Genomic DNA, 26,450 nt, shown 5'->3' on the forward strand with positions numbered 1-26,450 from the left:
GGGGCTAGAACCCCCTTAACAGCGATGAGATTTTTCGCTAATTACCCGTATGCGTGAAGTGTTTCGCCCCCCCTGTCGGCCTGTCCATCTGTGTACGTAGCGTGAAGCATCTCCTGTAGCCAGCCCAGCCCATATGCAATGCAGTAGATTTTGTAGGCCGAGCCCAAAAGAATAAGAAAAGCCCAACGTGGAATACAAAGGGGGCTAGGTCAGGGACTCAGGCACGCACGCACGCACATCGTTTCCTGGCTGCTAGATCGATCATCGATGCCTCACGCGGTTACGCCTGGTCGCCTACCGCCTGATCCATCGATGTGCAGTTTCTAACTCCGGAATTGCAGCGAGGGAGATCCAGCTTGCGGCCGCACGGTCGACCGGCAGCCCGTATGGCCAACGTCAGGGGCGACGAGGCAAGAGAAATCGTTAGGTTAGTCAGTTTTTTCATTTTTTACTTGCTCCATCTGTCCATGGTTTATGTTGGAAAATTACATTAATTTGTACCTTTAGCATCAGGGGACGTTCTTCTGTACCAGAAGTATTTAGTTCATACATGTGAATTGCAATCTCATTTGATTTGCGGAAACTTTTTATTAAAATTGAATACCTCATAGGGGACACCAATTATTTTTGGTCCATTAAAATTTAGTTCATCAAGCTAGACTAGTTTCACTGCATATTTTTTTACCGGTCCCCACATTAAAGGCAAAAGCTTGCCCCCCCTATGTTAGAATCCTGGCTCCGTCCCTGGGCCAGACCTTAGGTTTTCACCCTGAAAGTTACGACATGGTACCCCAGGAGTACCTTCAAATATGAAATCCCCCAGTGTTGCCGTCCCCACTTATTACTGCTGCTCCTAAGAGTTATCTAGCACCTGGCTGACTCCATCGCCTCCAGGCTCCGTTCGTGTAATTGATCCTCCGATCTCGGCCATCATGACCTTCTTCACCGTTGTCTTCACCATGGAAATCGAGAAGCCGACATGTCCCAATGTGTCATCAGCCAACAAAGCTTCGCGCCACGCCGTCAGAACCTTGAGGCTGATATGGACGTGCACGATGGAAAACTAACCGATCCAGATATCCTGAGCAAAATCTCCAACGACCGTTCCGGAACACATTGATGGCCAGATGAGAAGGACCGATCATAAGGTCCGTCCGTTCGTGACGGTTCGGTGCGTTTCTCGCGACTTCTGTGGCGACTCCATAGCGACCAGTGTCGGCAGCTCTTGCCGTCAATCTTCACACTCAAAGCCACCAAATCTCTCTTTCAAAAAAAATCCACCAAATCTTTGAGATTCCAACGCGTTGTGCTGGTCCGGCGAAGCATCAACGAGATCCAAGCAAGTTCTTCACGCCCCTGACTAGCTCTCTCCATCCCAAGCCAACTCCCTCCCGTCCCAAGCCCTTGATTCAAGGCACCGCAGGAGCCACTCTAGTTTCTTGCGGCGGCGGCGGCAGCGGGGCGATTAGCGGCGTTTGGTGGCGACACAAGCCCGGAATCTCCAGCTGGGCGGGGTTGCCATGGGCGACGGGAAGGCCCCTGTTTTGGACATGGTAGAGGAGAAACTGCAGAGTTTGAAGCTGTCAGATGCAGAAAAGAGAAGCATAAAGATTGGAAGGAAACACACCTGCTCATCGACGGTGGGCAAGCTCCAAGCTGTGGGTAAGCTCTTCTCTGAAAGACCAGCTAAAGCAGAATATTTGGGAAGAACATTAGGCAGCATCTGGAGCCCTTTCACTAGAGTGGATTGTAAGGATTTGAATAGGAATCGATTCCTTTTCTCGTTCCATGAAGAAGATAGTAAAAGGAAGGCTCTAAATAATGGACCGTGGTCGTTTAATAAGGAGTTATTAGTGATGGAAGATTTTATGCCAAGCAAAACAATTGATGAGTATGAATTTAAGACTATCCCCATATGGGTCAGAGCATATGGTATTCCTTTGGGAATGATGAACACAGAGGTAGGGAGTCTGGTGGGAGAACAAATTGGAGAGGTCTTGGATATAGACATGGATGATAATGGAAATGCAATGGGTGAATTCATGGGAATCAAACTCCGGATGGATATAACAGTCCCAATAATGAGGTTCGCCACTTTAGAAATCGAGGAGGATGATGAGGATCATGCTCAGACATATGAAGAAATGATGGGAGTCGGCGAGAAAGAGAAGAAGGAAAAGAAAGAGGGAAAAGATAAGCTTATCACCCTTAAATACGAACATCTCCCAGATTTTTGTTATAATTGTGGCATCATAAGTCATAAGGAGAAGACGTGCCCAAACAGAACCAAGAGAGAGGGAGGGAGACAATTTGGTCCATGGTTGCATGCGACGATTTTCAGGGGGAGCTCCGTTGAAGAGAAAGTTAGGAGCTCAAATGACAGACGGGATTTCTGGTTAACGAATAGTACCGGCAGCAGTGGCAGCAAGCAGGGAAGTGATAGCCCATCTTGGAGGAAAAATGCATCATTAGGTAGGGACGAGGATAGACCAAGAAAAGGTGAGGAAAATGAAATAGCATGTCCCTTGAAAATAGACCAAGAAAACAAAATTCGGTCTGCTGAAGTAAGGAAGCTGTCGTTTGAGGATAAAACACATGTACCAGGGACAAAGTGTAAACAGGTAGAATCTGGCATGGAGTCTAAAAATACAACTACCGCGGAAACGGTTCTGATGCTACAAGCTAAAGAGACTGCTAATAATAAATCTTTGGTAGTGGAGAATTTACATGAAGACAAGGGGAGGCAACAGAAGGAAGATGAAGGCTCGAAGAAGGGAAGGAATGCAAAACAAGGAATCTTCAAACGCATTGTGAGAGCAAACAACAAGCAACAACAAGGACAAATATTTGGATCTGAACCAAAGAAAAGGAACGCTTTAGTGATGGAGGTGGACACAGAAGGCGAGCCTATGAAGAGAGCCAGAATGGAGATTGATGGTGAGGTCATACAAGGTGAAAATATAATAAACAACAATTCTGATATTGTGAACGCTGGGCTGCAAGGACAGCCCGGCGAAACAAAATGAAAATTACGGTTTGGAACTGCCGGGGTTTGGGGAATGGCCCGGCAGTTCGGGGGCTTCTGGACCTCCAGAAGCGGGAGGACCCCGACATCCTCTTCTTATCTGAAACAAGGATGGATGCGAGAAGGATGTTGTGGTTTAAATACTTGCTAGGAATGACAAGCATAGTGGTGAGGGGTTGTGAAGGAAGAAGTGGGGGGCTTGCTATGCTATGGAAGAATAATGTAAAAGTTGATCTGCACAACTACTCAAGAAATCACATTGATGTGGTGATAGAGGAGCAGGATGATTTTAGATGGAGATTTACTGGCATATATGGCGAGCCAGCAACAAATAAAAAGGAGAAAACATGGAAGCTCTTGAGAGTTCTTGATCAACAACTCACGCTCCCATGGCTTTGTGCTGGTGATTTCAACAAGGTCCTGTATAGTCATGAAAAGATGGGAGGGCCAACTCGGGCCCCTCGACAGATGGAGGAATTTAGAATGGCACTCTCAGATTGTGGTCTAAGAGATCTGGGTTATCTTGGAGACAAGTATACCTGGAGAAACCAGAGCCATGAAGCGAGCAGATATGTCAAGGAAAGACTTGATAGAGCCGTCGGGTCCCGGAGCTGGTGCATAAGATTTCCATCATACAAAGTGATAACAGGAGATCCTAGACACTCTGACCATCGACCTGTGACTATACATATGGAAGGCGCGGATAGAACTATGAGACCTCAAAGAGGGAACAATGGCTTCAGATTTGAAGCAAAGTGGTTGCAGGAGGAGGGATGTGAAGAAATAGTCAGGAATGCATGGTCGGACGCGTCTCTTAGAGGCGAAAATGATTTATCCCAAAAACTAAGAAGAATCGCGGGAGATCTAAAAAATTGGGACACTAATGTGTTAGGGGATCTAGAGAAAAGAATTAAAACAATAAACACTGAGCTGGAACATGTGAGAAGAGCACCGATTGACGAGAACACGGTGTCTCGAGAGCATCTCTTGCAGGAAAAACTGAACAGACTGGAACACCAACAGGACATATTCTGAAGACAGAGAGCTCATGTTAAGTGGTTGCAGGTTGGGGATAAAAATACAACTTTTTTCCATGCCTATGCGTCAGAAAGAAAGAAGAAGAATACTATCAAGAGACTAAGGAGAGAGGATGGGACATGGGTGGAGTGTGAGGAACAATTGAAGGAGCATGTTGCTAGCTATTTTTTTAATCTGTTTACTTCCTCAACAGGACCAAATAGGGATGAAAGCTTGCACGCAGTCTCTCCAAAAGTGACTGCTCAAATGAATCATAGTCTATGTGTGGAATATACAAAAGAGGAAGTGAAAGAAGCTTTGTTCAATATTGGTGACCTAAAGGCGCCAGGACCAGATGGAATGCCTGCAATATTCTACAAGCAGTTCTGGCAACTGGTGGGCAATAAGTTAACGGAGGAAGTGTTAAAGTTCCTTCAAGGTGGAGAAATGCCAGAAGGATGGAACGATACCACAGTGGTGTTAATTCCAAAAATTTCAAACCCAGCGACCTTGAAGGACCTAAGGCCAATTAGCCTCTGTAATGTCATTTACAAGGTGATCTCTAAAGTAATTGCTAATAGATTGAAACATATTCTACCTTATATTATATCTCCGAACCAAAGTGCATTTGTTCCAGGTAGAATAATTTCGGATAATATCTTATTGGCCTACGAACTTACCCATTTTTTGCAGAGAAGGAGAAGGGGTAAGGTAGGATATGCTTCTGTAAAGCTCGACATGAGTAAGGCTTACGACCGAGTAGAATGGACATTCTTGAAGAAAATGATGTTAAAATTGGGGTTTGACAGTGAATGGGTAAATTTGGTGATGAAGTGTGTTGCAACTGTGAGGTACCAGATCAAGGTTAATAGAGATACAATGGAGGTAATTATTCCCCAGAGAGGATTGCGCCAGGGAGACCCCCTCTCACCTTACTTATTTTTGTTGTGTGCGGAGGGTTTCTCAGCAATGCTAAATGAAGCTGAAAGAAATGGGAGTCTGAGAGGGATTAAATTATGCAGGGAGGCGCCAAGTGTGAGTCATTTACTCTTTGCAGATGACTCATTGCTGCTCATTGAAGCAAATGTAGAGAATGCTCAGATTCTCAACGACATATTGCACAAATATGAAGCTTTCTCAGGACCGGTGGCAAACAAAGATAAATCAGCCATCCTATTCAGTAAGAATACAAGTAGAGAAGAGAAAAGAAAAATAATGGAAATCATGAACATATCAACAGAAGGGATAAAAGGGAGATATCTTGGACTGCCACCTTACATTGGAAAGGCAAAATCAAGTACTTTCCAATATATAAAGGAAAAGGTGTGGAAGAGAATCCAAGGTTGGAAAGAGAAGTTATTATCGAAAGCGGGAAAAGAGATCTTAATCAAGGCAGTAGCACAGGCAATCCCAGTATATGCAATGGCTTGTTTCGACCTAACCAAGACCTTATGTGATGACCTTAGTTCCATAATATGCAAATTTTGGTGGAGCCATATGGATAAGGTCAATAAAATCCACTGGACAAGTTGGGAGAAACTATCTAAACCGAAGAGAGTGGGAGGTTTGGGATTCAGAGACATGCACTCTTTTAATATGGCCATGCTTGCAAGACAAGGATGGCGGCTATTGCAAAACCCCTCCTCTCTCTGTGCACGAGCACTTGAAGCGTCCGGCCGCAGCATAATTGAAGCAATGCCAAAGAATGGGATGTCTTATGCATGGCGCAGTATTTTGAAAGGCGTACAACTCTTAAAGAAAGGCATAATTTGGCGAGTCGGAGATGGAAGAAATATTAATATTTGGAAAGACCCCTGGCTTCCAAGAGGCATCACCAGAAGAGTTACCACACTGCAAGGACGAAATTTAGTCACAAGGGTGGCGGAACTTATTGATCCAATAACTAATGGTTGGGACAAAGACCTAGTGTGCCAAACTTTCAATGCAGAAGATGCTAAGATAATCCTACAAATCCCCATTTATGAGCATACAAAGGACTGTGTGGCTTGGCACTTCGACAAGAAAGGGATTTTTTCCGTGAAGTCGGCATACAAAGTAGCAGTAGATTGTGCAGAAAGGGAATCAAGATATGGCCAGCCATCTAGCTCTGCAAGCAGAGGAGAAACAACTAATTTTGAATGGAAGAAAATATGGGCCTTACCTCTCCCTAACAAAATTTTGCACTTCCTATGGCGTATGGCAACATACAACTTACCTTTAAGAATGAAACTGAGGAATAGAGGTATGGAAGTGGATACTAGATGTCCAGTTTGTAACAGATACGATGAGGATGGGGGGCACTGCTTTCTGAAGTGCAAGAAAGTGAGGAGGCTTTGGTGGCTAGCCCAAATGGAAGAAATTAGAGAGAAACTTTTGAAAAGCAATGACCCAATAAGTATGTTCGATGAGATATTTCGCCTGACCGAGGAAGATCGCATGAAGGTGTGTATTCTGTTCTGGGTGTGGTGGCATGAGAGAAATAGGGCCAATGCCGGAGATCAGATGAAATCTCTAGATTATATAATTGCTTCTATTAACTACCATGTGTTTGAGTGCAGGAACCTTAAGAAGCAGAGCAGCACCCAGAAACAAGATTCTATCATATGTTGGTCTCCTCCCCCAAGTGGGACCCTCAAAATAAATACTGATGGCGCTTTTCATGAAGCATCTTTGTCTGGTGGATGGGGTTTTACGGTCAGAAACGATAGTGGTGAGCTTATGGCAGCAGGAGCAGGAAATCTGGAACATGTATCCAATGCTCTCCACGCCGAAGCCCTTGCCATGTTATATGCAATCAACACTGCTACACAAATGGGATGTAATCGTGTGATATTTGAAACAGACTCCGTGGTGTTGAAGCAGGCGATCTCAAGCGAGGAGTATGACTTGTCGACTTTAGGTGCTGTGTTTCAGGAAATAAAATTTCAGTTGAATGTGGCTTTTGATGATGTAAATGTTAGTGTTTGTCCAAGATCTTGTAATATAGCAGCTCACAGCCTAGCAGCACATGGTGTAAGATTAGGAGATGGGGAATATGGAACTTGGCTAGGCTATTTCCCTGAGTTTGTTGTAAACTCTGTAGCTGGTGATTCGGCCTGTCTAAATTTGTAATGGAATACAAGGTTGTTCCTTCAAAAAAAAAAGAAGGACCGATCATACAGGCCGTTATCGTGATGTGAGAAGAGCACGAGGACTGTCACCTTAATCATTACGGTAGCAGGCCCCCACGCCGCCCCGATCCAACCTCTCGCCGCCGGGCCGGGCACCGGCACCCAAGGCCAGGCATCTCCAGCAGACGAGCGGCGCTCAAGAGGACACCGATACGAGGCTGGGCCAGATTCCTCTGGCACCACACACATGGACGGCGCTGTCGCTCGAAAGAGCTCGACATGGTCGCGCTACGTACCTCGTGAGTAGTTGCCAAAGAAACAGGTCAGTCAACCCAGATTTTGTCCACATCTCCATCGAGCAACGCACAACTCCACCATGGGAAGCTCAGCATCGCATATAGCGGCTGGGCACCACCACAGAAGAGAGTCGACTCCACCAACGCAGCCAGGGAGCGACGTCCCTGACCGCCGCGCGCGGACGGGCGCGACCGTCGCCGCTCCAGCCGGCCGCCGCCGCCTCAACTTCTCCCGGCCCCCTTTGGCAGCTGGCCCGCCGCCACCGCCGCCGAGGCCGACGGCAGTGGCGGGGAGAGAGTGGCCGCGGAGGGTGCTTTTCTGGGACCTTAGGTTTCGCTCCTGAGCCGCCCTGGGAGCGACCCGGGAGCGTTTTTTTCCTTCAAAGCACCCGTTTGTTTAGGGTCCCAGTAATTTCATGGAAACACAACCTTTCATTTTCAGAGAGCAATTAGTTGCTCCATTGTAGCTGTAGCCTGCAGAAGATTTCTTGGGGTAAACTGGCTTTTTTTTTGCGGGTGGGGGTAAACTGGCTTTAATATGGCGTCATTGGTGTGTAAGGCATTTTGGCTCTCTGCCTCCATGGAGGTTGTTTTTTCTAAAAAAATAATAATCAAAATTCATACTTTTCTTTATTTTAAAAAATCTGAAAAAAATGTGTACAAGTAAATAAAAAAGTTATGCGCATGTATGTAAAATTTCAGGATGAAATACCTTAAGATGTGATCTATATAAAAGAGACAAACTCATGACCTGGGAGGATGACTAGTATCATGGGTTAAAAAGTCTTAGATTTGTCTATTTTGCATAGCCCTCGTTTCAACGTATTTCGTCCTAAAAATTTACACTTGTGTATTATGCCTCCACGTATATCTATATTTTTTTAATAAATTTTTAAAATGTAACTTTCTTTTAAGAATTTTGAAATTTTCAAAAAACGCCTCATTTTTAAAAGGGATTTTCGGTAGTAGGTGAGAGAGAGTGCTGATGTACGATATGGAAATGCTGTGAATGCACTAATTGGGGCGCATGTATGCATGCTTTCCAATGGTTGCCTGACTCTTTCTAAATGCAGTATGTGACGTCTCCGTTTATAATCGTGCACTAATCATACACTAGATCGGCAACGCGCCTCGGCGCGAGGGTACCAGTCCAACCGATATGGCCAAGCAGTGGAAGGTCAAACTGCATTATGCATTAGTAAAAAGGCAAGTTTAACACATGTACAGGACAACTTAATCAGGATGGAATAAAAAAAGTTCAATGATCAAACCCCTGATATAACTCTTTTCCGATTAACATCTGATATTACTCTATATTTCAGGATAGAAATATATCTGATATTACTCAAAGAGTAGGTGTTGGTAGATACTCACAACAGTAATCACCCTGTAAAATATCTAAAAAATGGCCCTATCTACATGCCATCAGCGCATTTGTTATAAAATGTGACATGAAATACCTAAGCAAGGTTTGGTATGATAGAAACCAAAAGCAGGCCATAGCAGTATTAGTCTCAAATAACTTGTTTACACTGTTTTCCATACTGCATAATAGTAAACTACATGGTTGACTATTAGATATATAACTTTGTCCACACGCCTTCATCCGATTTGCTTGATATATAACTTTGTCCACACTCCTTCATTTGATTTGCTTGCATGTTTCAACGCATGGATCTGCTAAAGGACATGTCATGTTAGGCAAACTATTCAAATAGTGCGTCTCATGGACAGCGAGGAACTAATTTGGTCTGTATGAAAGAGAATCACTTTGGATAATATTAAGTGATCTGGATACAATGTAGCCTCTTTAACATAAAAGAATATAAAAAATGAAATTAAATTTATTTTATCTTAGTATTCCACAAGGCACCCAGAAAACATAATAAGCCTACTATACATAGATATCCTCCAAGATTTTCTTTGGGCACAAAACTTGATTACACTATGATCTCATCTTATTATGTGCCTAATTATTTAACACTGACAAACATGATTGATCTAGTAAAGGTGCACAATTTCAGCCAAGATTAATGTTGCAAGGTAATTGTCTCGGCACCAAAGCAGTTTTTTGGCACAAAGCTCTGATACAAAAAGGGAAAGGGATAATCACAAGTGCAAATCCTTCTATCTAAGGTCACATACAACAACAATTTGAACATGTACTATTAGGAAATTGAAACCTCTCTTCAGTGTATATTTACTTAGAAAGATTCTCTCTAAAATAAACCAACATCATTTATCAAGTATTTATTTAGAAAGATTTTCTCTAAAATAAGCCAACATCATTCATCAAGGCCACCCAGTTCGGCGCTAAAACCAGAGGAGAGAAAGAGGAAAAGAGGACACATATATTTATTATATTTATAATCTGTACATATATACTGAGAAGAAACAAGAGCTCCGAGTTGAGGTTCTTCTTCTCTGCACCCGCCCGCCCGCACAACAAATAAAATCATTATTTTCACTAAGATCTCACAAGGGAACATGAAAAACTATCAGGTACCAGCAAATAAATAAAAGAGATCTCCCTGACCAAGCCCACACTCTCACTCTCTCCCATAACTTATAAGAAGCCAACCCAATAGTAGCCATGCAGTTGAAACTTTAGAACAACAAGCAAACACCATGATGATGCACACAATCAGGGAGGGAACCAAGCCTACCAAATCGAAACACATCGGGGTATTCAAGGTTGCCAAATAGGAATTAGAACGATTGCTTGCGATGGATCATCCAGTTATTTTCAATTATTCATGAGTGGAACCATAATGGTAGCAATACCGAAATAGTATTCCTCCTGATCATCGTCCCATTTGTTAGAAATTAACCTAATCATAGCAAAGAGTGGAGGAATCTAAAACTGTAATCTAAACAGAACTACTATGCAAGTTAAACCAGTCGAAGAATCGGGTCTAGCTAAGGAGAAGAACAAATAGGTTGCTGACAGTTGCAAAGGCTGGCCAGACTGGGTGTCATGCATAGCGCAATGTCTCCTCCCAGTGAATGCAATGACCGGATGTAATCAACATGACATAAAAATCAAAAAAGGGTGATACTAAAAATTGTTGTCGCCTTTGCCATACCCACGCAATCAGTGCTAAATCGTAATTGTAATCATACCACATCCTATCTATTTCGAAGTTGTAATGCAAACAGAGGTTGTAGAAAACAAAACCTATACGAGTAAAAATGAATGATACAGGATCGGGATTACAGCAAGTTGTTCATATACAAAGCAACACATCCCACAAGTCTAAATATCATTGGTAATAATTAGGGCAAGTCATTTACAAAGAAAGGGACCGAAAACCAAGTAGCACACTACAAAAGGCAACTGGAGAGTATAGTACCGAAAGCAAGGCATACAAAAGACTACAAAAGGGAAGTGACAAAATCAGATAGCAGCCTTGATAAGTACACAAAATGAGAATCAATGGTGTAGCTCATCATGGCAAGTGATACTGCTGGAAGCATAGTTCCAATCATTGATAAGCAATGTTTTGCCAATGGAAATAAACAAAGGAAACAACAAACATTTGTTTACCAAGATGGCTAACAGAAATACTCAAATGTGTGCATCTTTCTCCGGTAGAAAAGCATAGTAACAGTCATTGTGTTATGCGAGTACATCCTCCTCCGGTAAATAGCTCTAGGAATTCCAAGATAATATCAAGAATTATTCCGCCAAAAATTCTCAGGACAGTATGGTAAACATGAGTGTTTGGAAATGGTATAGAGAAAACATAAATATGTGATTGATAAATGAGCAGCAAAGGAACATACAGGCACACAGGCCAACATAAAGATGCAAAAATAACATTATTGGAAACAATAAAAATGAGAAGCAATCGACGGTCAGTTTTAAGGTACGAGGTACAATTTTTTTTTCCGAAGAAAACCGGTCAATGAACACACATTTTTTTGTTGTATGGCCAGTGTAAGAATACATAGACTAAATTGGTGAGTCTATGGTTACTCAACCAAGCATGTGCCGAGTCTCACCTGCTGATAAGATTGTTTTTTTTTGCGAATAACTACGTGAATAAGGTAGACCTGAGATTTCACTATCCATGTATATATGATGTGTCGAGGCACCACACAGAGGCAAAGCATTATTTTGGTTTACGAAACCACAACTGTATGGGCAACGACGACTCATAACACACTGAGAAAATGGTAAAATAAAATAAAAAGACATAAACCAAGGAACTAAGTATTTTGTTTCTTTTTCCTATCTTTAATAAAATCGATAGAGCTCCTGCCATGCTCGTCAATAAAAAATAAATAAGAGGCATAGATTCACATATTTATATATTGTTTTATTTCATTTTCCCATACATAACATCCAGACTATGTGTACACAAGTCATATATATGTAGCTAGCAAGTAATCCGTTAGATTAGCTTGCATGAACAAGGAGTTAACTGAAACGTATCACTTATCACAAGAGCTAGCCAGTAGTTTGCATGCTACTAACCTCACGGTTGACTAGCCTGCACTGTATGGACTCCTTCACGCTTCTGCATCCAATGGGTTCTCTCCCCGGCGCTCCTCTGTTGGCGGAACAACAGACATAGAATAAGAAACTAACATACAAAGTAAATGGAGTAACAAAAATTATCTTATAAACTTTAACCTAATAGGGGAACCGATCACATTGAAAATACAGATAGAGAAACATATTTGTTTAGATCTGTCAGACCTGAAGCTTGTATTAGCAAGTTATTGGACCTACTATCAAATAAAAGAATAATATTTACAAAAATATTACAGCCACTACCCTCATAGCACAAAAAGGAATCTGATCACAAATCACGGACTCATGTGAACCCACAAATTTGTCACCTACAAAAATACTATATGATTTACACAATTTACCTATGGAGAGAATGAAACTATATAAATCCATCAAGTAAGAAAGGTATCAACTACATAGCCTAAGAATATATATATAGAGAGAGAGCTTCAAAGTGTCTTGTTCTTCGCAATGATATTAATCAATGTACAAAATGAACCCTGAAGCGGAACCAAGACATACCAAGGTTCAGTAGCACAACGATGGAATTTTTTCTCCAAAGCACTCGTGTACAGTATGATCTCGTGGTACACCTTGTAAGGGAAGCTGCTTACATTGTTGTAGTAAGGTGATCTTGAGCAGAGTTGGTCAGCTCTGCTCCTCCTCTCCTGCCAATCCTATGGAAGCTCACTGGAGATCTTAAAATCTGAACCCTGCAAATAAAAAAATACATGTTTGTATCATGAAAAAAATCCATATACGACTGTGTCATCTTTTAAACAACATTACACCTAAGGAGCTAGCAATATGTTTGTATCAAATCAGCTATTTCCATCACAATGGAAAGATCAAAGAGAGGAGAGGGGCATAGTAGAATGAAATATGTATTACATAAATGGAGTGTAGCTCACCTTGTTGCTACAGGTTGGCATTGCTTGGGAAGGCAGTAGCTGCAGGCTTTGAGAAGGATGTTGGGTATAGGATTCTCCCGCCGCAGTAGCTTGTGGGAGACGCAATGTGCAGACCGAGATCTCCTCGCCCTCTCCCTCTCAGCTTCCTCCTCCTCCTGCCTTCTCTTTTTGCCAAAGAAAAGAATACACCTTACCAAATTCAGAAAATGACACCGAGAATAGATGCAGAGGGAAGTACAGGGAACTCAATAATTCCTAGAAGAAAAAAAAAGAAAAGTAATGTGTAATCTGACTTTAGATTAACAGCCTATGTGGGCTATTTGGCTGACTAATTATAACCACATGTCACTAAAACTACATGCCAAGACGGGAGAGGACAAATGGTTACCTTGGCGGGATCAAGCTGTGGGACCTAGAAGTAGTGGTGTCTTGGGTTCGAGCAGGCGAGGTTGGCGAGCTGCAGGCCAGAAGACGTGATGGCCGATGGCTACCGCCAAATGTGTGTAACGACGCAAACTAAATATAGTGTATCATTGTATAGCTCATGCACCAAGGCATCAAAATTATAAGAAAAGTTTGCACAACAATCAAGCATTGCAAATACTTGGTATTTTACATTAGGGGTGCAGTCCAAACAATGGTTCATACCAACGCATCTATACAATAGAAGGAACCACAGGCAAGTCAAATCAGGTATGAAAATAGTAGATAGCAAAGCAACATGAGAATAGTAGCCGACTATATTGGCATACCTTTAATTCTCAAAGAGTTAATTGGTTCATAACAATGGTTCCAGGAAAAAGCTGCAAATAGAAAAAATAAAAGATATTCTTTCAAACGCCGAATGGTTTGAGCAGGATATGGTAGTATAATTGTAGCAGCAGCATCTAATAAATGTAATGCATGTTCTGAACTTCTCTCTAGCCTACACATGTAGTCTAATTGTAGTAGCAGAGTCTAATAAATCTTATTAGCATATGATGCTCTTTAATCCAGGATATAATGAGCTATATGTACTGCTCTGATTCACAACCAATAGCAATATCATGGTCCAGTATGCTTGTCATTAAGCGATAAATGGACAGAAAGAAAGGGGATTCATGTACTTCTACAGCTCATTCCCTCCCTTCTCCCGCTTGTTCTCCCTTTCCTCCTGCTCATGGAGAATCAGACGCCGCCCCACCCCTAGCAGCCAGCAATGCCACCCCATCCCGGAGCAGCCGGCAGCGCTGTCCCCTCCCCAAGAAGCCCCCGTTGGCCCCTTACCAAGCTGTCGCCGACGCCGCCCCAGCAGACACACCTCCACTCCTCCTGTGATGAAGTTTCTCTTAAATGTTATTTTCCATGGAAGTGAACATATAATTCCTCGGATAGGGAGATATGATGAGATTCTCGAAGAACACAGTGATAGAAGCACCAAACTCACCACTAAATATGCCAGTTCAGCATGCACAAAAAAAAGAATGATAACCTCGGAAGGACAAAAAAACATGCCAATAAACTTGGGATAGAAAAAACAGGTCAACTAACTTGGAAGGACACCTATCATGATGCAGGCATAAATGTCTCTCAGTAGTGAAGTCTTGTTGCTATTTTATACGATAACAACACATAACCTATCAGATTTCCTTATCGGTAAATGTCTGTTTTTATAGTTAATTTTGAACTCAGCTCGGTCAAAACAGATATTGCATTTGTTACTCCTTTTGTAACAGCTTAATTGGTGGCAGAAATTACAAGTAATCATGTCAGAGCCTCTACACCATCTTTGTCACCCAAGAAAATGCATATATCCAAAAGTACATAAAAGTAACCATATGTAGAATACATGTTTACCTTCTCCAAAGTCTGACCTTAACTTTTACTGATTCTCACTTTCCTATAGTGTGAAGGGCCATTTGGAAACAGACGAATTGAGCATTATCCATGGTAATTGGCACACATACACACGTTGTTCTTTGTTATTTCTTGTCGCAATCTCTGTATATATGGAGTTATAAAGCACAAATTGCCAGCTCTATTTGTCATAATCCATAGCATAGATCAATATGAAGAAAAAATGGAAGAAAAGATGCAGTAACCTGAATAGCTCAGTGAGCATTTGACAACTGAAGAATATAAGATATGCCAGGGATCTCCATCTTGTCAACTCCATGGAGAAAAGCATGCGTCATCAGCACGCACAAAAAAAACATAAAAGACAAAATGCCTTCCTGAACCATGTTTTATCAATAGACAAACTTCTGGTGGTAACCAAATGGCAGCAAATTTTCATAATTCAAATAGTTGCTATGCCTAAATGAACAAAGTTCAACACTATTACAAGCTTGTCGAGAAGAGTGCAAGGCAAATCGATGAAAAACTATATGTAAAAAGAAGGTGACAACAAAACAAATTAACCCCAAATGCTTACTTAGCAAGGAAATAAGTTACAAAGCTAACAAAACATGCATCCTTCAAAGTTCACTTACATTTAGTCTGGTGCATGATCCACAAAATGCAGTGGTGACATATAGAATTGGGGAAAGCTTCAGAACAAACCAAAGAAAACAAAAGGAAATGCCCGCTCAATGGCTCAGATTTATGGAAGATGGCTATAAACACTGGAGCATAAATAACCCTAAGCAACACCTTTAGATATACAAGTAAAAAAGGGTCTAGGGTTCATTGCATAGTGGGCTCAGATTCACCTTTCCTCGATCATATAACCTACCCCCATCATCTCTTATCACCAGATCAATCTGTTTATATAGTGGAGCTGCCCTGGTTATCACTCAACAAGAATGACCATCCAAGGACAACAACAAGTATCACATGATCAAAAAGGATTCTTGAGACAAGAGGGAGGATCCAACCTGATACGCACAGGTGCCACGATTGCTCAAAGGCACACTTATTTCAGCCACGATTAATCATCATCGCCCTAGCATGAACGCCACTGATCAATCTAGCAAATCCAGGAACATAGCTATAGGACCAGGGCATCCACATGTAAACCAGAGCATCACATGAGCTCCCTATGATAGCACCTAAACATGAACAGCAGCCTGGAAACCCTAAAATGGCATGGATCCACAACTATAGAGCTCAAGTAGGAACCGATGCATGAGTAGGACATAGAGCATCAACCAGACGAGCGCCACATCAATATAGCCATGGCCATGTCCCATACAGTAGCCGAAATAGAGGAGCAGGAGGAAGATGGACCTCACCGAGAGAGGTTGTAGCCGAGGCAGTACTCAGCGCGTGCCGGGGTTGCGCCTGAACGCCATCCAACTGGCGAGGAACTGCGTCGGAGTTGTGCCTTGCACCGTCCCGCCGACAAGCACGAATGCATCAAACAACCTGTGTAAAAAAGGCATCGTTGTTTATCAGAAACAATTATTTAGGAATTACTATTTAGCACAAAATATACACACATCCAGCAGCACCATGAATTCAGTTGTAGAAAGATACCACAGGCAAGACACAACCATCCAAGAAATGAAATATGCAGCACCACCACTGATTTATCCAACAAAAGCATAGGATAACACAAGCAGCAGCACGACAAGAATCAGTGTTATCTCTCTAGGGGTGCACGTGCTATAGCTGCTACTCTGCCTCTATTTTTAGCGAACGGAGCTTTGATCTTTTATGTCCATGCCTAACACAAATGAACATGGAGAAATTGCACTTGTTGGATGAACCAAGGATTTTCTTGCGGTGGCCTATCAGGGTCTTCTAGTTTTCTTAATGTCACAAATGCCACGAAAAGCATTTCCAGTCTAACAGAGTTATTTTAACGTGGCACTACTTCATGGCCATTTTTTACTTAGTTCACCTTACAGGTTATTAAGATGACACCCCAAGTGCACAATTATTAAAATGGAAGAATTATAGCATCAAGTGGCAACTTTGGGCACAAAAGTATACTGTCGAAGTGATAATACTTGCAGTGTAGGGAGTAGCAGAAACACACCTTGCTTCTCCGGGACGCCATGGACACAGGAGCAGCAGCCTAAAAAGTTTGGGGACACCATGATCTTGTCCAGCTCCGCGACGATGGCAACCTGCAAGCCAAGACGATGGGAGGAGGAGTGGTCAGAGAGATAGAGATAGAGAGAGAGAGAGAGAGAGAGAGAGAGAGAGAGAGAGAGAGAGAGAGAGATGAGTATGAAGGAGGGGAGGGGATGAAATCACCGGACATAGCCGCCGATGTTGGAGCCAACAACCAAAACCCTAGCCCTGGTAGCAGCCGGCTCCACGGCGCACGTGGCCGGCGCGTCGAGCCGCTACAGCACGGCCTTGGCAGCGCCGCACCGCTCCCCGCAGCCGCTCCTCCCTCCGATGCTGCTCGTCGGCATCGCCGAAGGCCTGCTGCTGCGTCACCTTGGCCTGCTACTGCTGCTCCCCGCCGCCGCTGCTCGTCCTCCCTCCTCTGCTGCTCGTCGTCGTTGGGGTGGGGGGGGGCGCTCTGCTGCGGCGGATCTGGCCGCCGACGGCGCCGTTCGAGGCGGTGGGTGGCGGCGGCGGTGATGTGGGTGGGAGGAAAGGAGGCATGCGGGAGAGGAGGGGAGGGGAGAGGAGGCGCGCGGGAGGGGAGAGGAGGCGACGACGAGGCGGGAGGAGCTGGGCGCGGGGCGGAGGCGCGAGCGAGGGAGGAGGGAGGCGGCTGCGTGGGAGGGAGGGAGGGAGGCGGCTGCGGGAGGGAGGGAGAGAGGAGGAGGCGGCTAGGTCTCTGGACAGGAGCGCCCCCCTTTTATACCCCCACCACGCGAAATGACCAAAATGCCCCGGTGGGGGCACGGTATTTACATTTTGCTGCCACTACTATTCATTCCAGCAGTGTCAATCCCAGATCCAACGGCCCAGGCTTCTCCAGATCTCGATCGGACGGACGAAAACGCATCAAGGGAATCGATCCAACGGCCCAGAATCACTGAGCTCTGAGGAGGTTTGTACATCCATCCTTCTCTTATTTCTGGATGCATCATGCATGATCACGGCCGGTTATTCACATTAATATCACAACATAAATTTATGACATAAATTTAAACATAAAATTTTATATTACAAGCCAGGGTAGCGAGGACCCATAATACACCAGTCATCAAAGCAAATAATATTTGAGTATAAATATAGTTAGACAAGTTTTTCCTTAAGAAGTCTGAGCAAAACAATGACACTATATGGAAAGCCGAGGCCTCCTGCCTAGGACAGCCGGACTACTCCTGGTCATCAGTCTCCACGTAGTAACCACCATCGGGGTAACCTGCATCCGCAGGTGCTACCAGTTGTTACAGCAACCGGGTCAAATGAAAAAGGAAGCAAATCAACCGTGAGTACTCATCCGAGGTACTCGTAAAGTTACATCAAATCTATACTAGATATGCATCGGTATCAAGGAAATGGGGTAGTATCTATGGACTAGACTGCAGAAATGCCAGAACATGGGGGAGAAACTCATCCTATCAAAGACTACATCTTCTTGCAGCCATTATCTCGCAGCAGTGGAAGAGAGGAGTTCAAATGATATCATCGTATATCAACATATAGCAATAATCCAGCCCGGAGATCCTCTCCTCGTCTCCTTGTGAGAAAGCGATCACCGGGAGCATCTGTCTCTTATTTGGGTGTGTTTTAACAAGCATTCGATTTTTGTTGTAAGAGTTCGGGATACAACTCCAAGTCGCCATGTTACTGTGGACATGGCTATTCGAATAGCATACTTTCCTACTGGGGTGCACCACATTACCTGATACGCTTGATTGCCTCTGTCCGGGGCAAACTTTTATGGGTAATGACCGGCCTCGGATAATCGACATGTCGTAGTCCTACATAGGCTCATCAAAAGTTCAACACGCCGGTCTAAATCCTAAGCGCGAAGGGATCATGGGCCAGTTGGCCTAAGCGCTCCTGCACGTTGCATGGACGGTCGGGACCAAGCGCACCTCTCTATACTCAGCCAGGCATGCCGCTCACCCGGGTGCGTGCCCCTCAACTGTGAAATTTGTATACCTTTTGGGAGAAATCGTACGACGCCAAGGGCCCCATAAAGCATTACCCCGCGAGGCGGTTAGTGCATATATGCCAATGATAGTTTCAGATAAAATGCATCGAACTCGTTAAGCGTGTTAATAAGAAGTAATAGCGGACACCAACCAGGGATCGAGGCCCACCTTTCTCCTGTTTCAAGGTCTGGTTTTGACGCATAGAGCATAAGAAAAATAAACTTCGTCGGTGTCGTCCCATTCCATTGCACGAAAAGGGATCATGTATGATCCCATTCCGTTCCAAAAGCTGGGGTTCGAGAAGCGGCACGGCCAGTCATTTTCTCCGTTCATGTGTAAACAAAACTGGACGGAGGATGGCCAAATTGGAACGCTGTTCTGCTTGGTAGCACAAACAAAATTAGTGGAAACGTATCAAACCCCTTCCTGTTGCCCACACGTCCAACCGATCCATCAGTTTCACAGAAAATAGAAGATTTCATTTTTTGACGAGCAACTAGTTGCTCACTGTAGCTGCGGCCTGCAGAGAAGAAGATTTCTAGCGGTCAAAAAAAGGCTTTGATATGGCTTGCTGATGTACGCATATGGAAATGTTGTGTATGCCAACATGCACCATTTGGGGAGCATGCATGCATGCTTCGCAGTGGTTGCGTGACTCTTTCTAAATGCAGTCATCCTCCTCTACACCATACCATTGGTCCTATCAGGTCAGAAAGAAGGTTTGTGGTAGGAGTTACTAGCGAACCCCACGCGGCGGCACGCCGCGCCCGTTGATAGGGGATATTTTACGTATTAGAATGTTTTGTATGTACATTCTGTTTATCACATGACAATTAGAGGGAAACAACTGTATTGTAACCATCTCACAAGGCATCTTAAGAGAAAGGATTTGCATTCATAGCTAACTTACAGATGGCATACAACTTAGATGGAAAGAAGACACTATTACACTTCGAAGAAGATACTCTTATTGTAACTAAACATGACATGCTGAAAGGAAACTAATACGACTGAAACTTTCACGGCGAAAAGACACAAATGGCATTGGAGTTTGAAATCAAATCATCCTGGTATACACCCCATGGGGGTTAGGACCAATGATGAAATGATATATTTCCTTTGCAAGTGTTCCAGCTGTCCCTTAGGCGGGCAGCTACCTGTATAATTGATGATACGGTCTTCAGTAAATGGGCGCTGCGGATGCATATGAAGAGGCACCACATCAGAAAAATCATCACATATGCGCCCAACAGATAGCGGGTTGACAAAAAAAAAAGATAAATTGCCATGCAAATCGTTACAGCCACATAGGAAGCGTATCCATGATTACAAATGGCCGGTCCTCAAATTTTGCAAGGAATGCAAAAAATATCTATAAAAGGAGAAAGAGAAAGAGAAAGAGAAAGAGAAAGAGAAAGATTGAGTTCACCAAATGCTGGAAAAATTATATGCAAACCTGTGCCGTGCACACCACGCCCTGCTAGTCACAAATCAGGGTTAGTACATATGTGCAGTTTAAATGCAGCTTATATATACATACCAAATCCACCATGGTTAATACAAAATTGAAAAGATGGTTAGTACGTGATAGATTCCATGTATTCTAGAAATGAACCCGTAGATTGTATCACCTTCAAAAGTTATTTGATGACACTTATCCTTTTGCAAAACATATTGCAAAATCAGATGAATTAGCCAAGATATTGTTGGAGCGTTCAAAGGACGAACGCCTCGTCAACAACGCGGATCTAAGCCAGAACACCGAAAAAAGAAACACCATTAAAATGCCCAATGACCGAACGACCATCCAGCAAGCATCCTCATCAGTAGGTTGGAGTAAACGGTACCGCGGCCGATCCTGACGGAGCCCCCCACGAACACCACCACTCGCCATCGACGAAGGGCAACAGCAAGCCCACCATCAAAAATAGCACGGATGACCGAGTAAACAACAATACCGATCTGAATACCAGAAGATCCATTCTAGAGAGACCTTCTAATGAATGGCGACCAATCAATTGTTACAAACACGGCAACAAATGACAGACATAAATTCGTTCCAGAAACTGTTCAATGAACGGCGACCAATCAATTGTTACAAACACGTAAAAAATGAAAGACAGAAATTCGTTCCGCAAATTATTCAATAAGTGACGTGTTATCGACAATAGAAGGAAGGAAACCAACGGAGATACAACACCACGAAGTTTGCAAGAAGAACGACAATCAACCCATGCTGCAGCAGGTAAGCATCAATCATCACATCATGCACAATGCAAAAGAAGAAGAAGAAGAGAGATAATGAGGGCAAAGCCGAAGAAACAAAGAACACACAAATACGGTTCGCAAGACGGAGATCTCTAGCGGCAGTGACGCACCTCATGCAAAGATGGCAGCAGCACATTCAACTCTCACCAGAAGAACCAACCTCCTCAGAAAAGAAGACCCAACCGGACCAAAATATGGAAGACGAACGACAGCACACACACGCGGAGCATCTCCAACAGATTGAACACCCAACGAAGAGCCAATGAAATCATAGCCAGCCAACAACCACACACAGAGAGAGTCCTGCAGTAGACAAGCGAACCGGACGCCACAATGGCCGCGTGCTACCAGAATCCCTCATGGGCCGTGGGCGCTGCCGGTCAACGGCCACCTACACCACCTCGCTGCAGCCCTCCCGCACCGTGCTCGCACAACGGCCCGCTCATGACGCTCTGCCTCAGCGAGCTTGACGCGCCCAGTGGCCGTGGGCACTGCGGGTCATCGGCCACCTGGAACACCCGACCAGCGTCCTCCCGCACCGCGCTCGCGCCACGACCCGCTCATGATGCTTTGCCTCGGCGATCTCGACGTGGTCGTCCCCTGACGGCACACACGAGATCATGAAGACCCACGATGCGTCCTCACGCGACATTCGCGTCGTGCAGGCCTCTGACATTTATGTGGCAGAAGGCATACAACAATGTAGATGGCCTAATCATCGCGTCCTACCACGATGCATGGCGGCAGCAATGGAAGATATCCACCATCGAGATTGTCCTCCGCTCCCCCCATGTCCAGTCCAGTCCTTTCCCCCGCCCCGCGAGGAGGAGCTCGGTCGCCTCCTCTACTCCGTCGCGGCGACATTGGCCTCACCTTCGCCGGAGAACCTGACTGATCACACATAGGCATACGTCGCAGACTATATGCGCGCGCCATCGTCGGTGCCGGTTCAAGTGTAGGACACGTACCGGAGGAGAGGAGGGAGCCGAGGCATGAGCAGGCCATTGGTCTTGGCGGCGTCAGCAAGCGCAGGCCAGTGGTCGGCATCCATGACGGCGGCGCCGGATCGGACGACCTACACTCCTACAGGCAGCTCCATGGCTGGGTGGAGTAGGGGATGGCGGCCGCCGCCGGAGTGAACAGAAGAGCGGCTGGCCGGGGAAAGGAGGAGGTGGAGCGAGCACGGTGCAATGAAGAGAAGCCGAGGTGATCTATATATAGGGAGGCATACAACAATGGAGATACATAGAGACTCTTCGAGAGAAAACTTCATAGGCGGCGACCGCTCATTGGAAAGAGGCACGTCAAGTGAATCACCCACCGCCCATGCATGATATTTTTTCTATACACATTTCATATTTTTCAAATATTTGTTTAATAATTTTTTCAAATATTTGTTTAATAATTTTTTCAAATGCTTGATTATATTTTCTAACTATAGATCAACTTTTTTACCCACATTCTATATTTTTTTTACACATTTAACAGTTTTTAAGTGCTTGATTAACATTATTTCAATAGGTGGTCAAGATTTTTTTCTATACAATTTTTTAAAATTTTCAAATGCATGATTGACATCTATTTAAAACAAGATTAATTTTTTAATACATGGTCAATATTTTTTCTAAACAAGTTTTCAAATATTCAATTTGTAGATTAACATTTTTCCAATAAAAATTTGACCCTTTTTTAGTACATGATCAAGAGAAAGCGGCACACAAAAGACAAACAAGATGCTAGCGCTAGAGCTACACGGCGACTACACAGCGATGAAGAAATGAAGTTCAAAAAATTCGAATAAAAAACACACAGCCACACACCGGTTTCTACCCACCATATCCCAAAGTAATACATGTGTCAAGGAAGGAAATGCCCACAAGTTGCTTTCAACCAAGTGGTTGAACCTCAGGGCAAAAACATCCCCGGATATAGGGGTTTGGTGATATGAAAGGAGCTTAATAATAAATTATCAAAAAAATCTAGAATAAATTCTTCCTGCCTCTTGAAATGGTGTCCCTAATGAGTAGAAGGTTTCACCACCCTAGGACGGCAGAGTTAGCAAAGCGCCACTAGGTACATGCTCGGACAGCATTAGAGAGAACCATCGATACAAGCCCTATGCGAGGGCTATAACTATTGTATGAACACTAGTACCTAAACGTTTATATGTTAGATGTACTGCTAATAGGTTTTAGCCCTGTATTGAGTGCTTCGACAGCAAACACTGGCTGCGGATTTCCTGCTAATGCCCCTACTCGCCACTATTTGGCCTTCTACTTCCGTTCTCTCCTGTAATTGTTCCGAAATATTTCCGCGGAGAGTTAATGGAAAGGGGTTCGCCTTGTTGGAAAAAGAAAGCTAGTGTTCTGCTTTTTTTACCCTACCATGTACGGCGGTTAGTTTTGACCGATAAAAATGAGAAAGGAAATGGGGTAAAAAGTGGTAGAAGTTTTCTTAAATGGAGTATAAATTGAGAAAAATATCTAGATGGGGCAATATCTGTCACAAACCTGAAACTTGGTTGTAAAAAATATAATTAATTCAAACTAAAATATCACAGATCATTTAGTTTCACCGGAAAGAAAAGGAAATACAATATACCACTTATATTATTATTTTGCGGGTATACCGCTTATGTTTAATGCAAAATTAGATTTAGTAAATATTAAAATAGGATATAAAGAGCTTATTTTGGTGAGAGCCCGCTAAATTATAACACAAAGTAATTCAGGTATCTATACCGCTTATTTTGATGAGACGATATTATGTGTCATAGATGGTTTCAACAGGAATTAAAAAAAGACCTTGGTAATTTTTTTGCTAAATCAAAACCACATCGTGGAATAGAAAGTTTTAACTAAATTAACAGTTAGAGTTGCTTTTTTTTTTGTTTAGAAATGATCAAGAACTATTATAAGGGTTCAGCGGAATTGCTTGTATTTAATAAGATGAGATATTTGAGGATCGATGGAGGAAAACATTTCACCATATATAACATGGATCAATCACGGACGGATGGTTCCGAAGGTATAAACTGGAGTTCAGGATGAGTGGAATAAAGACTGGCATAATCATCCGTGAGTTTGTTTTGAATAACGGAGTTCAAGGGGACTAGAAGCGCTGAAAAAGTGATAGAAAGTATAAAGGGCCCCAAGAGCTTCTCATGCATTTTCTCCGGTGCTCTCTTCCAGACCTCAGTACTTATGACACAAGTGTCCTCTCTCTCCAGTTAACACCAAAGCCATGCACGTACGCAGTGGACAGCACAACACAACACTATTAACGACGCCGGCAGACGAAGACGAAAGCTTCCCATTATGTTTCCCTTTGGAGTTTCTTTAGACCCATTTTAGCATGCTTTCCTTGGAATGCAGGGATCACCAAGCAATTTGTACTTTTCAATGATAGATCCCTGATGGCACAAGCAATTTGACGCACGTTGTCTAGCAAAAATCATTCGGCGTCGCTGATTACCCTAGACAGGTTTTCTAATCACTTAATCACGCTTAACTTCCAACGCTTCTGTTTTTATTTGCGAGAAAATTTCCGATCTATTCATTTTCAATCATGGCAGTACAATGAATACCAGAAATAATAAAAATTACATCTAGATCCATAGACCACCTAGCGACGACTACCAGCACTGAAGCGAGCCGAAGGCGCGCCGCCGTCATCGCCCCTCCATCGCCGGAGTCGGGCACAACTTGTTGTAGTAGACAGTCGGGAAGTCGTCGTGCTCCACACGCCCACCAACGCTTCTGTTCCTCACCTACCCTCAGTATTTTCGGGGACTCATATTATTCTCCAAAATATTTAGTATTCACACATATGGTTAGAATTGACCGCAATATGTACAAGGAGTCGATATCTGAGTTGCAAATATTTTTTTACGCTATGGTTTATAAGGGAGGAAACTTCGTTAACCTGAACACTTTGTCAAAAAAATTAATCTATTTCTACAATTGTAGTGAAAATTGGATCATGTATAATTCAAAGATAACTTCACATCAGCCATGCTGCCAGTTTGTTTATGTTCTCACGTACGTATATTTGTTAATGGCGAACTGCCTCATGGAATCATTATGGTTAAACAGGGTTTGGTTTCGTTTGCACCGAAGATTTGAAATTGTCACATGCCTACTTTAGTTTCCTTTGAATTGATTTACTACATTGCCCGATTTGTCGGCAAAAGTCCAAACTAAAAGCTCGTACATTAATTGTCCAGCTGATGATGACATTGGCAGGTAACCAAGTAATTCATGAATGATTAATTCATGCTCTGCCCTTTTTACAGCCGTATGCTTCCAAGTTGACAGTAGTTTCATATGAACTAAGAAATTAAATGAACTACAAGGAGTAGCAATAGAGTGACAAATGGAGGCGATGCCTCTCTTGTCCAGTTCTTGGGGTCACTTTTTCCTCCGCCAACTAGTCAACATTGTATCCTAGAAGGAAAAATCCGCAAGCAATGGGAGGATTTGTTTCATCTAGCCCCGTGAGAGTCTTAGTTGGTGTTCATTGTTTTGCAAGGGAGAGGTGACCGAGAATATATATCCTGCTGGACAGCAACCGCTGCCAAAAATTGATTGAGTGAATTAAGAGACGTATGTGTTTGGTCATGTAGTCTACGTTGTAACTACTAACTAGGACCGGAAGCCAGAGGTGGGTGCACACCATTATAACATTGTCCATGGTCCATATGTGTACAATCATATCAAAGACATGTGAACATATGAATGTATAAATCTACCATAAAATGCAAGATAGCGAATCAACGTGGCACATGTGCTAAAATTGGAGATAGCTGCAGTTGCACAATCTGATATATACATCACGGTGCACTACCAAAGCACCTTCACATAAGCAATTCCTAAAGGATGAATATAGTTCATTCCAAGCCTCTTATTGATATACCTCTAGTGATCATATATTCAAGAATTAGTGTTAACATATGACCTAATGAGTTGGGTAGGCTTGAGAGGCATCAGGGATTATGACCAGTTTGGTTCGTGTCCTCATGCCATCCGGCCAGTCCTGCAGCGTGCTTTGCGATTTCCAACAACTCGTTTGGTTACTGTTCGACCCAAGTGGAACCAATGCCCGAGTGGCACAAGAGCAGCACAGGCTACATATGAAGCGTGTGCAGGTCGGATTGAGACGGGTTGTACGTGATTAATTGTGACATGGGTTGGATTATCATGTTTGACTAGTCCGTACATGGAAATGAATGAGTATGGGCTGGGTCTCAGACCATCCACAGGTTGACTTCAAGTTGAAGATACTAGTTTTTTTTTTCTTAGAAGCGAAGAGT

At 43.5% G+C, this 26,450-nt stretch overlaps 1 long non-coding RNA gene across 1 annotated transcript; it reads right to left on the minus strand.

The window, feature by feature from the left end:
• Window positions 1–11,944: 11,944 nt before the first annotated feature.
• On the minus strand, window positions 11,945–13,312 carry LOC119289616. The gene is made up of 3 exons (XR_005141556.1): window positions 12,879–13,312; window positions 12,490–12,680; window positions 11,945–12,004 (listed from the first exon to the last, which is right to left on the minus strand). It is a non-coding gene; the product is annotated as an uncharacterized LOC119289616 (long non-coding RNA).
• Window positions 13,313–26,450: the final 13,138 nt, after the last annotated feature.

Source organism: Triticum dicoccoides, chromosome 4A (genome assembly GCF_002162155.2).
Source record: "Triticum dicoccoides isolate Atlit2015 ecotype Zavitan chromosome 4A, WEW_v2.0, whole genome shotgun sequence".
Lineage (NCBI taxonomy): Eukaryota > Viridiplantae > Streptophyta > Magnoliopsida > Poales > Poaceae > Triticum > Triticum dicoccoides.